Here is a 14,467-nt window from a genome sequence, read left to right as displayed (position 1 = left end):
TTTGTCTTAATTAATTTCTTTATTCCCCACAAAAAAGATACTAGTACCTCCTGTTACAGATGAAGATACCAAGGTTCAAGGTCACACAGACATGGCAGATCTGGAAGTCAAAATCAGGTCATTCTGAACTTCAACTCCGTGCTTGTAGCCATTCTGTCTTCAGAAAAGCAAACATAGACATACCGACTTCCTCTTTTTACTGACTACCCCGTGATGAAGGGAATTTCATTGTGGCCCTTTTCCACTCATTTCACTCCTTCAAGATCCCACTTAAACACCACTGCTTCTGGGAGAACCCCAGTCACAATCAATCCATCCCTCTCTGAGCTCCCGGAGCCCTTAGCTTGTACTTCCATTAGCGCGCTTAGCACTTTCTGTTTTGTGTTGGAGTTAATTGTGTCTGATCCTCCCTCCACTCTACACCCAGAGCAAGTTGTTTAGACTTTCATTATGGCACTTAGTGTCTAGCATTATCGCTAGCCAAGCCTGGATTTGTCTCCTGACTTTTTTTTTTTCCCACATCTTTATTGGAGTATAATTGCTTTACAATGGTGTGTTGGTTTCTGCTTTATAACAAAGTGAATCAGTTATACATATGTTCCCATATCTCTTCCCTCTTGCGTCTCCCTCCCTCCCACCCTCCCCATCCCACCCCTCCAGGCGGTCACAAAGCACCGAGCTGATCTCCCTGTGCTATGCGGCTGCTTCCCACTAGCTATCTACCTTACGTTTGGTAGTGTATATATGTCCATGCCTCTCTCTCGCTTTGTCACAGCTTCCCCTCCCACCTCCCCATATCCTCAAGTCCATTCTCTAGTAGGTCTGTGTCTTTATTCCCGTCTTACCCCTAGGTTCTTCATGACATTTTTTCCCCTTAAATTCCATATATATGTGTTAGCATACGGCATTTGTCTTTCTCTTTCTGACTTACTTCACTCTGTATGACAGACTCTAGGTCCATCCACCTCATTACAAATAGCTCAATTTCGTTTCTTTTTATGGCTGAGTAATATTCCATTGTATATATGTGCCACATCTTTATCCATTCATCCGGTGATGGACACTTAGGTTGTTTCCATCTCCGGGCTATTGTAAACAGAGCTGCAATGAACATTTTGGTACATGACACTTTTTGAATTATGGTTTTCTCAGGGTATATGCCCAGTAGTGGGATTGCTGGGTCATATGGTAGTTCTATTTGTAGTTTTTTAAGGAACCTCCATACTGTTCTCCATAGTGGCTGTACCAATTCACATTCCCACCAGCAGTGCAAGAGTGTTCCCTTTTCTCCACACCCTCTCCAGCATTTATTCTTTCTAGATTTTTTTTTTTTTTTTTTTTTTTTTTTGCTTTACGCAGGCCTCTCACTGTTGTGGCCTCTCCTGTTGCGGAGCACAGGCTCCGGACGCGCAGGCTCAGCGGCCATGGCTCATGGGCCTAGCCGCTCCGCGGCATGTGGGATCTTCCCGGACTGGGGCACAAACCCGCGTCCCCTGCATCGGCAGGCGGACTCTCAACCACTGCGCCACCAGGGAAGCCCTCTTTCTAGATTTTTTGATGATGGCCATTCTGACTGGTGTGAGATGATATCTCATTGTAGCTTCGATTTGCATTTCTCAAATGATTAATGATGTTGAGCATTCTTTCATGTGTTTGTTGGCAGTCTGTATATCTTCTTTGGAGAAATGTCTATTTAGGTCTTCTGCCCATTTTTGATTGGGTTGTTTGTTTTTTTGTTATTGAGCTGTATGAGCTGCTTATAAATTTTGGAGATTAATCCTTTGTCAGTTGCTTCATTTGCAAATATTTTCTCCCATTCTGAGGGTTGTCTTTTGGTCTTGTTTATGGTTTCCTTGCTGTGCAAAAGCTTTGAAGTTTCATTAGGTCCCATTTGTTTATTTTTGTTTTTATCTCCATTTCTCTAGGAGGTGGGTCAAAAAGGATCTTGCTGTGATTTATGTCATAGAGTGTTCTGCCTATGTTTTCCTCTAAGAGTTTGATAGTTTCTGGCCTTTGTCTCCTGTCTTATACAATGAGCACAGGAGCTGTGTCTTAGGAACATTTCTGTGTGCCCGGCACTTAATAGAGCTTTGGAAACTGATGCTTTCTAAGTGAGGCTGGTCCACGCAGCTGGTTTCTTCATTCTGTGTAATCTGTCGACCGTGACCCCTCCCCAGCTCTCGTGTACTTTTCCTTGTGCCCTTGGTTAGGGTCACTGAGCAGTGCCAGGCAGAGGTCGGGGACTCCTGTGTGGAGTATCTCTCAGATCACTGAGAAGGTGGGCGATTGCTTTTCCTCATGCCAGTCTTGTTCCTCTGGCCCTCTCTCCTCCAGTGGAGACCTGTCCACGTAAATATCATCAGAGTTCACTTTAGGGAAGGGATTGCTTGTTCTGTTCTCTTACTCTGGAGTTAGTGATTTCCTTCTTCCTGAGGAAGAAAGGCTCCGATCCCTGTGAAAAAATCTTTAGAGATCATTTTTCAAAGGAGGGCGGCTTCAAGGGCCACCTGGGACACTTAGGTCCATGCACTTATATTCACTCCCGGCTGGACATCTAGATGGCTAAGAGCACAGGGTTTGACGATGGACAGACTGGATTCAGTTCTCCACTCCCATCTCTTGGGCAAGTTAATTAGTACCTCTGAAACCTTTGCTTCCTCATCTGTATTATAGAAAGAATAACAATGCCCACCCAATGGGGCTGCTCTGAGAGTTAAATGCATTGAAATTGTGTTCCTAGCACAGTTCCTGGCTACCACTGTGTCTGTTGCTACAGTTGCTATTGTCGCATTGTTGTTGGTGTTTTGTAAACAGCATCATCTGGTCGCTAAGAGAGATAAGAGCAACATGCAGCTGAAAATTTGACCTCTGCCGTTAGTAGGAGATGCAAAATCTCCTACTCACATGTAGCGTCTAGTTGGGAGCCTAAGAATAGCTGTAGTTAAGTTTCTGCTTAAAAATAACTTGCATGTTTTTAGGCTTTCAGAATCGAAGGTGCTTTAAAGAGCATCTTTATCAATTGTGCCATTTTACAGAAAACAGAAGCTCAGAGAGGAGAAATGACATTTCCAGGGTCAATCAGCCATAAAACAGTCATACTGGGGCTCAAACTCAAGCCTTCTGACGCCAGTCCAGTGTATTTCCCACTGAGTATCCCTTGAACTACTGCCCTTTTCTTAGATTTAGCCATTGTGTACCCCTTCAGCATTCCCACCAGTTCCTATGATAACCTGGGCACCATCTGAAGATGCTGTTTTGCCCAGTATTGAGAAGATGACAGTAACACATCTTGCTACACAGACATTCCTGAGATGAGTCTATTTCTTTATGCAGATGAGCTTCCACTCCATGCTAACTGTCCCTTAGCATCACTCCTACAAAAGCTAATTCTGCTGAAACTAATGCGCTAATGTATATATTAGTCCCGAGGGTTAAGGGACTAGTCCTTGCGTTCAAATGCCGTGATTGAACTCAAATGCTGATGAGAATTGCACTGGCATTCTGGGCGGAGCTTCAGGAGCACAAAACATAAGGAAAATTGGCTAGATTTGTCTTTCTCCACATTAAGGGAGCACGGTCAAGGCCTAGCGTAGCCGGTAGAGATGAGAAGAAGTGAGGCATTGGGTGTAAACCACCCAAGCTGCAACTCTGGGGAAGAGACCTCAGCCCCGACCCATCAGGTAGCACTTGCTCGTGGAACCCGCTGGACATACACTCTACTGTAAACATGTGCCTAAACATACCTTGCCCTTTACCACCTCCAGGCTCTTCTTCACACTGCTCCTTCTGCTTTCTTCTATTATTTAAGAGTATATAGGACTTTGTATCATTTAAACAGTCTTTTTATATCCACCATTTTGCTGAATCATCATATGAGGCCATTGAGGCCAGTACTTAGCACAGCTATTTCACAGATAAGAAACTGGAGATCAGAGGCGTGAAAGGACTTGCCCAGGGCCATAAGACTCATCTCTGCAGTCAGATCTCCTTCATTCTCCAGTCCCCAGGGTCAGTGGCTTTCCATATGTCAGGGTCAGTAGAGCCACCAGACTGATACTGGACTTGGGCACCAAGTCCCCTACCTGGGTTTGAATCCTGGCACTTGGCACTTTCTTGGTGGTCTGTTACTCTGGTAATCTCTGCCTTAGTTTCTTCATATGCGGAATGGGAATAATCCTAGTCTCAATCTCAAAAGACTGACAGCAAGAAATTGGTGATTATGTGCAGAGTGCTTAGCAGTGCCTGGCACAAAAGACCTGCTCAGTATATGTTGCTATAGAAACTAAGCTGTGTCCTGTCTGAATTCCCTCCCTGCCAAGGCTCATCTGAAATGCCGTGAAGTGTGATTCTGACTTTTCGTAAATAGATGCAATTTCTGCCTCTTTTAGACCCTGCAATCATTTGTACTTTGCTCATAGCACACAGTATGTTCTGCTGTGCACTGGAGAGAACTGTAAGCTTGTTTTTCTCATCCTACTCTCCCCTCGCCTGTGAGCGCTGTGATTCAGAGAGAGAGCGCTCCCATATAAGTACATCCCCTGTAGCCCCTGGTGTGATGCTTGATGCCAAAGAGGAAGAAGTTGGCAAATGCTGGTTACACTGAATTCAGTCAAACCTAGAATTCCAGTTCCCTTGAAGACCTAGAATGTTAGGGCTGGAAAGGCTCCTTAGAGATTAGCCAATCCTGCACTAATGCCAGATACCTGGGTTGCTGAGAGGGGAAAGATACTTGTCCTAAGCCACATAACATATTAGTGGCAGAAGTGGGTATAGAAGCCAGAGTTTGTTACTGCCCGCAGCCCTGGGCTCCACCCAAAGCACTGGGCTGTCTCTCTCCATGGAATGGAGGAGAAAATAGCCATGTTCTTGAATTAGAGAGGGATGGACAAGTGACAGCACACAGCTAAGCTTCGGGAGCAGAACTGCTCAAAGAGGAGGGATGTATTAGGGGTATGTATTCAGAAGCCTACTGGGGGTGAAGGATGTGAATAAACTGCACAGGCAATAAAGCAGTTTCTCTGAACTGACTTGGTATTTCTCTGCTGCACGAATGTTATCAAGAGCCCTGCAAAGGAGAACCTTCAGAGTTCAGTGTACTCAGCGTTAAGCTTTAAATGGTTCTCTTCCTCTTTTAGAACATGTAATCTTAACTGGAGGTCCTACACCTTGGCCTCCAGGGCACCTTCTTTGTGTTGGGATTTGTACATAGACGATGCTCAGATACAAAGATACACAGTCCCTGTACATCGAGGTCATTTCTTACAGTTCTCCAGGTGATTATCTAACCTGGTAGGGATGAGAAAGTTAAAGTCCTTCTCAGCCTGCGCCCCAGAGCCTCTTCTCCACAGACTACTGTCATGTTTTTTTCCCCTTGTTGAGGTTTCAGATAATGTTTAAAATGTAAAATGAATCAGAGAGAATTCTGCCCTGGTCAGCAGGAAAGTGTTTTGATTCCTGGTACTGTCAAATCTTGTCTTCCAAAGTAAGATGAGGTAAGTAAGTCTTACGGTGGTAAGTGATAAGCTCTCGCATCATCTCTGATGTACATGCCGGGGGAGGTGGGGAGGAGGACCAGTGAGAAGCTGGTTTCTGATGGCTGTGGGTGGAGGTTTAGGGGAGCTCTATAAGCAGGCATAGCCCTGGGGTGGGGGACTGCTGAGGTTTACACCCCACTGGTTCAGATGATGAAACGCAAGGCTGCCCATAACCACCAAGTGAGCCTCTGAAAATGAGGTGGCATGTTGGTTTGCCAAGTCATGGTTAATGAGAGATGAGTGTTCACAACACAGGCTTCCTGGGGAGAAGTGTCCAGAGGGTAGACAGCTCTGACCTTGGGACTTTGGGGGAGGTCATCTTCTCCTTTTGATCTCTATGTCCGATGCATGAGCCACTTAAAAAATGGTTAATGTCAAGGATGAAAAGTGTTTATAAAAGTTCAATGTGAAGCTAATACAGGGAGAATTGAAAAAGACTTTTTGCAAAGGAAATTCATCCAGCAGTCATTTCCCACTACGGGCTGACTTGATGGTACCCATCAGATTCCTTCTGATTATTAGGACCAATTGTTCTTGTTGTGTTGCTGTTGTTGTCGTTTCAATGCATACGGTGGTTTAACAAATATACTGTGAAAATAATGTTTGATTACCCTTCAAAGAGCTCACCTACCACCCTCCTAATACCGTAAACCATGTGTGAAGAAAACTGGCACTGACTTATTACCATCTTTGCCTTAAAGAGCCGCCCTCTCAGTCCCTCTGACTGACAGCAACTTCCAAACTACTCCACAGATGAGCCGTTAGGTGTGTTGAATGCATACTTTTTGGGTGGCATTTGTAAATTTAAGTTTCCCCCGGGCATGATAGAACCAACTTGACACATTACTTGTGGACAGTACCATTTTCTATCATATTAACATCTTCCATGTTGATGGAAATAACAGAAGTAAAAATTGAAAAGTGAATTGGCCTACAAATTGTGAAGTTTAGTAGATTCATAAGATTGTTCTTTATTGTTGTCTGTTTTTCACAGTTACACTTAATCAGCATGTTCACTTTTTAAAGAAAACTTTAGGGACTTCCCTGGCAGTCCAGTGGTTAAGACTCTGCGCGTTCACTGCAGGCAGTGCAGGGTCAATCCCTGGTTGGGGAACTAAGATCCTGCATACTGCACAGTGTGGCCAAAAAATTAAAAAAAAAATTTTAATTAAAAAAAAATAAAGAAAACTTTATTCCCTTTCTCCCTGAATGCTCCATCAGCTCATAACATCCTGAGCTGTTACTGACTACCTCCTGGTAATATATAATAGGCCCCCACTGATAGCCATAGAGCTATAAGTTCCTTGAGGTCAGAGACAGTCTTCCATGAATTAGAAAGAGCTCTGCAGGTCTGTCCCTCTTTGTGCTGAGTCCTAGAGGCAGTATTCTGCAGTGCAGGGTCAGCAAATGCATGACACATACACTCCCCTCTTCTGTACCCAAGGCAGACATCACTAATTGATCATGGCATTCTTTCCAGTTGAGCCCTCAGAGTCCTCATCATCAGCATTCCTGGAAGCCCGTACCAATTTGTCAGGATTGACAGGCTTGATAAAACCTGTCTTCCAGCCTAACCTTAATGGTTAAAAGCAAGGGCTTTGGAAATGGACTGACGTGAATTCAAATCCCAACACACCACTTACTCACAGGTTATGTGACCTGGAGTACAGTTGTCCAAGTGCCCTAAATCTCAGTTTTCTCCTAAAATGACCAATCCCTCTCATCCTTTGGAAGCCTAAATTTAGGCATTTCCTCCTCTGAGAAACCTCTGTTTGCATAAGACTGAGTGTAGCTGCCTCACCTAGGCCTCTGAAGACACCCTGAACTTGCACTTCATACTCCATCTCGCTGGAACAGTAATGGGCTCATTTCTTCTGATTTTCCCCATTGGTGTGTGAGCTCCCTGAGGGCAGTTAGACTCTCACAGTTGTATTTTCAGAGCCTCTCACAGTTGTATTTTCAGAGCCTGTTTACCTGGTACGGTAAACAGCTGAAAACAGGTAACACCACTAAAAATAAAAACACCACATAAAAATCAGTTAAAACAGGGCTAGGGATATGATAAATGCTATATAAGCATTAGTTCTTTTCATATTTATTGTTGTGTTCTATAACTTCGAGGCTCAGAGAAGAAAGCTTACCACAGAGCTAACTTTTAGACGTGTATGGTTTAATTTTGGATTGCTGTCACTCTTTGGCTGCAAGGGTACCAAGGGTATCTATACTTTCCGAATCTTCCAGGAGTTGCATTCCTTGAAACAGGGCCTTATTCTTCTTTCTCAGCTCTGTAAAACCTAACACGGGGCCGTATACACAAGAGGTCTATTTGAGATGTTTCGGGCTACACCTATCATGTTTGCTAACCCTGGTGTCCCCAAGCCCAACCTTGCCTATACTAGCCCTTTAGGGAACTATACTAGGTACTCTTCCAGGTTACTGGAACCCTGTCATTCTCTTTCGAGTACCCATAACGAACATATGAGCCCAGGAGGTCTGTCCTGGGATAATCCCTTAACGGCAGTGATTCTCAAACTTGAGCATGTAGTGTATCAGAATTCCCTGGAGAGCTTATTAAACTGCAGACTGCACTGCCCGCCCCCAGAATTTCTGATTCAATAGGTCTGGGGTGGGGCTTGAAAATTTGCATTTCTAACATGTTCATGAATAATGCTCATGCTGCTGGTTCTGGACCATTCTTTAAGGATCACTGACTAATGGAATAAAGGAGATAAAGAAAGAATATCTTGCCTAGAGAAGAAACCTTAAGTTCTGTATATCAGCTTCCGGATTGGTGATGATCTCCATCTGAATCCTGCAAGCTGTATTTGCAACTGATTCTCATTAATGTCAAGGAAATTTACACATAAGTATCAGCTGTAGGACCTTGCCGAAGGATGAAAAAGCAGAGGTTCTAAATTTTGCTGATGGAGTTTGCAATTCTCCCTCTTAGTTGACAACTCATGAAACGACTTGATACTTTAATATCTCACAGTTAATATCCTACTTTTGCAGGATACTTTATGTTTTTCCAGAGTGCTCTCATCCATGTTATCACATTTGGTTTTATAATAACTGTTTACAAGCAGAGAGGTAGGCAGGAATTAGCATCTCTTTGAACGACAAGGCAGAGTAAACCAGGATCCCGACCTCGACTCTTTGCCAGGCCTGTTTCTGTGACACTGCATAGTCTATGGTGCAAGTGTAAGTTCTGCCTTTGAACTCCCTTCGTGTACCAAACCCTAATTTATTTCAGTTTGTTACAGACGTTTTGAGCTCGAAGATACCACAAGGAGATGTACTAATCAGAAGTTTCTTGGGCATTTGGAGATACAGATTCCATGGAGAACCTCAGGAAGGCTTTGGACTCTTTTCTAAAACAGTACAGATGTACAGATATATGATACAGTTTGCATATAGTTTCAGGTTGTACAAAGCCCTCTTAAAGTTGAGGGCCACCATGTTTCATGACTGAGAGGCACCGTTCCCAGTGAATTAACTGTAGCCCTGTCATATCCATCCGCAAACCATAGAGAAAGAACAGAGGCCACATAGTCACTGTTTTGGTTGGTTGGCTGGTTGTTTATGTGATTTTAAACAGATGAGCAAACTGAGATTCAAGAACCTGAGTGATTATTTTTCAGGTACCACAGTCAAATAAAGGCAGAACTAGAGTGGAAACTAGGACTTCCAGAGGCAATGAGGTATTGTGGAAGAGGACAGGCTTTGGAATCAGGGAACCTTTCCATCTCAGCTTATACTGTTTACTGGCTGTTAAGACCTACTTAACCTCTCCAAGATTTCATTTCACCATTTTACAAATAGGAATCAGAAAATCAAATAATGTTTAAAAACTGTTTTCTGATAGGGTGCTTCTAGTCTAAGGATTAAATGAAAGAGAATATGTCAAGTGCTAACACATGTTGTGGCACCCAGTAATCATGAATTCCCATCTCCCAGGCTGTCTTCTCAGCTCAAGTTCAAGTGTAACAATTGGATAAATTTCCCTGTCTCTCAGGACAGGTAGATACTACCTCAGGTTGACCAGAGACTGTATACCCTCAGGTCCTCTGGATCATATAAACCTATATATGATGTCATTACTTATGACTCTGCTCAGGTGCCCTGACATTCCTCTACGTGCTTGCACCATTGTCCCATGTAGAATCTCAAGGATATTTGTCCCCCATCTAAGCATGGGTGCAAAAATAGAAAAGTCTCACCAAAGGGGAAGAAAGCCCAGACTACCATAGTGTCTAGTTATTCCAACATTTTTCAGTGCTTATTTCAGCTTGTGCAAGATTCATTCTTCCCACTGCAAAAGAACCACATTATACTTCCTAACCTACAGCGGGTAATGATTTTCACCCTGATTTCTCATTCTGTATTTGCATCGAATTCACATTTAAAGTGCAGCAGAATTTATAGGTCACTTCACTGTATACATTTCCTTGTGTCTTATAATACATTAAAAAACAAGATCCTTGTTTTAGCTTATTACTAAACCCTAGAATGCCAGGAATGGAAGGACCTATAGAGGCTTTATCTAACTCCCTTATATGACAGGCAAGGAGTGGATGCTCTGGGGTGGGGGGATGTTGTCCTCAATCGCACAGTAAGGGTGTCAGCCGCAGAAACTACACTTGAACTTATGTTTCCTGACTCCAAGTTCTGCATTCTCACCATTTTTTTCCTGGTTTCTTGACTCTCCATTGAGCATTCTCACCATGTTTTTCCTGACCTGCCAAAGATTTTAAGATGCTCAAAAGACCAAGGAGTTGTATAACATTTTCCTACTCTTAATTTCCTCCTACTCTCATTTTTTTCCTAAAAAAAGTTTGGTGGACAGTGGGATGAAAATACACATTCCTTTCACCATTTCAAATAAATGACTGGTCCTGGTTCTGCCTGCTGCTATCATAAGTGTCCCATTATGCTCACTCTCACCCACACCTTCCATAGGATGTGGGCAGCAAATCATCTTACTCCCCAGTACCACGAGCTACGCCACTGCCTGATTACCTCTCCTGTCTCTCAGCAGACACAGAGCCCACCTTCTTGGACTTCTTGAAGTTCCTTTATAGAGGAGCTCTTTCCCCAGGGAAAATGCCCTAAATCACTATTTAGAAGACTCCTCAACGCTAAATGACTGGCATGATGGAATACGATAACCAAAGCATTCCAATGACTGAAGTACAAGGATGAGTTTGGGGGTTCCTGATCTATCTCAAGACTCCATTCTCATTTTGTCTAATGACCTATAGACCAAACTGGATTTCTGACCATAGTCCTACCAAGCTATTAAAACCTGCCCCTGGCCTGAGTGAGGTCATGGCCGTGTGATATCTAAGTCTGCACAGAGAGACAGCTGTGTGAACTTTATGAGGTCATTATTCTGAAATTCCTCCATTATTAGCATTGTCAGGAAATGGCATCTTTGAGAAAGCAGTAAACAAATTTATCTTGTAAGTAGCTAAATAATTTTACGTATTTTCAAGAGAAAAACCTCCTAATAGGTTCTATGCATGTCCCAACATTTGTAAAAAGAGCTTAATATACACAGCTTCAGCTTGGCCAGTGTGGTAGTGTTGCAGATGGTAAATATTTTCAGAGCAAGGTTCTGTTTTTTATAATTTTTTGTATTCTGAATTTCCTGGAATGGAACCCGGTACATAGTAGACATATGGTAACTGGTTGTTGATTAATAATTGTGACCACTGGTGTATATGATAACTCCTGTAAGGTCTCCTAAGGTCGTAGGGTGTTTTATTTGTTTTTGTTTGTTTTGGTTCCCAGACAGCTTCATACTTGGTGACACTGTAGTCTCTACTGGACCTTCCCGTCGTGTCAGCTGTCACTCCTCCCTCTGTCAGCAGCCAGTGCCTGCTCCTCCAATCTACCCTCACCTGCTGTTTTTCTTATCTGACATCTGTTGTTAACAAGCTCAATAACCAAGCCTGTTAAATCACTCACCTGACATTTATACAGTTTTACAATCAACATGCATTTCCCTGCAGGGTGTAAGAATAATGGTAATTCTTTCATCTGCATTTGTATACCAGAAGTTTTCCAAAATTTCAAGGTTGCTTAAAGTCTGAAAGCTGGTTAAATGAGGACGTACATAGGTTAAAATGCAAACTACCCCCACAGGTTATAATATGCTTAACTAGAAAGTTTGTACTCTTGATTCCATCTAGCAAACCCTGCATCCTAGCCTCGCAGATTCTAGTCCATCCCCTTCTGCTCTTGCCGAAGTGACACAATTAAGGCAAATTTCAAACCAAACAGGTCGTCTCTGGGAAAAAAACCAATACACAAGAAATCAAATAATCCTATGTTATCCCCCAGTTATTACTACATCCAACCTGCACATAAGCCCAGACTCTTTTGATAATCATAAGAGGATGTGGACATTTAAGTTGAAGGATCAGTTTGAAAAAAAAATCACAGTGGCCAAAAACATGGGGTGCATGTGAGGGTTTTTGGGGTGGGGGAAGAGAGCGGTAGGTAGGTAGTGCTGCCAGCCATTTAGGGTGGTAGGAGCATCACAAGGACTTAAGGGGAAGAAGGCAGGAGGGAGGGTAAACTCAAATAATAGATAAAGAGAAGGATAAGCAGTTTTAATGGGCCATGGAGACCTACTGTAGTATGAGATGAGATGAATGAACTACTCTGGAGTATACTTTAGTTGGCTACTTCTATAAGGTCTTATGGACTGAAAGTAGGTATTTCAATGAAGATCAATGGCAAGAGACCAATTAAGGGATCACCTATACCAGCACACCTGCTCTCCCTAATCCCAGCCACAAGGACCAAATCACATCTTTTCACATTTCTACTTGGGCAACCTTAGGAAAAGACTAGATGGCTAGACATAGAGCCCAAACGGGTATCATGCTTCTAGACAAAAAGATGTCTAATGACACACCACTCTTCACCAGAAAGAATAAGAGACAGCAGCCCACACTCCCAGGGAATCATTTCCTGGGAACAAAATGGCAGCCACCGTACAGAGCTTCGCCTATATGTTTAGTGGAAAAGACACACACATGGGATTCAGGCACATACACTGGACTCTTCATTTTGACATTTAGCTCTTAAAAACAGGAATGGAGCATGGTTTCACCAGCTCTCTCATTTTCTGAGCATTCTATACCTTGGTTCAGAGGAAACTCTCTCTTAGCATGAAATATCTATAGCCTTTTTTGCCAATGCCATGAATTGTCTTTATACCCTAGGGCAGGATGTTTCTCCATATCTCTGTACTTCTCCTCAGAAGTGCACTTCTGCATAGAATGCCTTACTCTCCCAACTTTGCCTAATAATAATACTGGAAGACAAGTAGCAGCAGTAGCAGCAGCAGTGGCTCTGACAAACATTTGAATACTTACAAAGAACAGAGCACTCAGCTGAGTTCCTAATGTACTACTTCATTTTGATTTCCCAACAGTCTAATTTTTGTCATCTCAGTGGTATAGCTGAGAAAATTGGGGCTCAGAGAGAATAACTTTCCTGGGTTCACATAGTCCAAACGTCCAGACAGGAGTCTTAATGACCACATTGCCCCCCAATCCAACTTTAGAACATTTTTTTCTAAATGATATATATATTTTTAGAACAGTACTTTTCTCCATATGGATTTTAACCTTGGGGGTGGGGGAGGAAGGAACAGAGGGTTGTCTGCAGGACCTGAAGCCTTACCCAGTGGTATCTGATGGTGTCTCACAAAGTCCACCAGATCCAGGGATCCTCCCTCAGGGGATCTGAGAAATGTCTCATGCCCGATTCTATCAGGATGCAGATCCAGGGGTACTTAGGTTTCTTTATTTTATTTAATTTTATTTATTTAATTTTTTTGCTCTGGAATCTCTATAAGATGTAATGGCAACTTCAGATTTGCTTTCTCAGCTTCTCAAAGAGGTTCTAAGAAGTCTTGTCCTATGGTAGGGTCTCCACCAAGGTCTAGTCCAAGAACTGCATCCTCAGTAGAAAGGAAGAACTCTTCAGCAAGTTTAACAGTCTCCTTAGCTACTGAAGGGCCACCTCTTCTGTTGATTGCTATCAAATACCTAACGTCAGTGTCTGCATTTTCTTTTTCAGACTGTTTTATACTCTCAAGTACAGATTCCACATAAGTCTTTTTAGTCATTCCTTATAGCATTTTCTCTTCTGGGTATGCTCCTTAGTTTCAGGCACTTGACGCCATCATCTGTGAATTCTTTAATAACATCTTTTGTAGCCATGAAAATATCTTCAGGGCTAGTAGTAAACTGATGAATAATTTGAAACATCTGGAAGCATTCTTCTAAAGTTCTTTTCTTTCTCTTGTTAATCATAGTCATCTCATCATGGGTTTTAAGACCTGGCTTCTTGGCTCTTAATTTCTTCACGGCTTTGGAACTAATGGATCCCTTCAAGTGGACATGAAGTTACATTTTAGGTAATTCCAAGTAAAAGGTTGTCTTCTAGCGCCGTTGTTCTTCTTCTGATTCCATCATAATTTAGCAGAATGGGTCTCTCTTCAAACACTTCCATTCTTGGTATACACAATACAGTGTATTTCAGTCAGTAGGTTTTGTGGTCTTGAATCCTTCAGATTGCTTGTGCTCATTTTGATAAAATTAAGTGTTTATGCAGCTCTGGGCTCAGCTTCACCACCATGGTAGACTTCCGCCTTGAGTCTCTCCTGGTCTTGGCCCTTGCAGCCCTGAGCATAGGGCAGGGGCAATACTGAGCACCAGTGACAGTCGCGCCCTCAGCAAGAGTTCCCTGTCTGCGAGCAGGTACGTGTAGGACCCCTCCGCCATGTTGACATTTCCGGGATCACGTTGTACACCGCTCATCCCCTGAGGCCGTTACATCCACACATGCGCAGTGTAGCACTGAGTAAGCATCTTACCCAACTTTTCAGCAGTTCTTTGTCTTGGAGCTTCAGT

At 43.0% G+C, this 14,467-nt stretch overlaps 1 protein-coding gene and 1 pseudogene across 3 annotated transcripts in view; both read right to left on the bottom strand.

Moving 5' to 3' along the window:
- Positions 1 to 14,467, bottom strand: part of GRIA1 (glutamate ionotropic receptor AMPA type subunit 1) — a 304,982-nt gene that overhangs the window by 163,477 nt on the left and 127,038 nt on the right. The gene's annotated exons all lie outside the window — the stretch shown is intronic.
- On the bottom strand, positions 11,757 to 14,029 carry LOC101319641 (N6-Methyl-AMP deaminase pseudogene; annotated as a pseudogene).

The sequence above is a fragment of the Tursiops truncatus genome, chromosome 3 (genome assembly GCF_011762595.2).
Source record: "Tursiops truncatus isolate mTurTru1 chromosome 3, mTurTru1.mat.Y, whole genome shotgun sequence".
Lineage (NCBI taxonomy): Eukaryota > Metazoa > Chordata > Mammalia > Artiodactyla > Delphinidae > Tursiops > Tursiops truncatus.
This window is presented reverse-complemented; position numbering and strand designations above follow the sequence as displayed.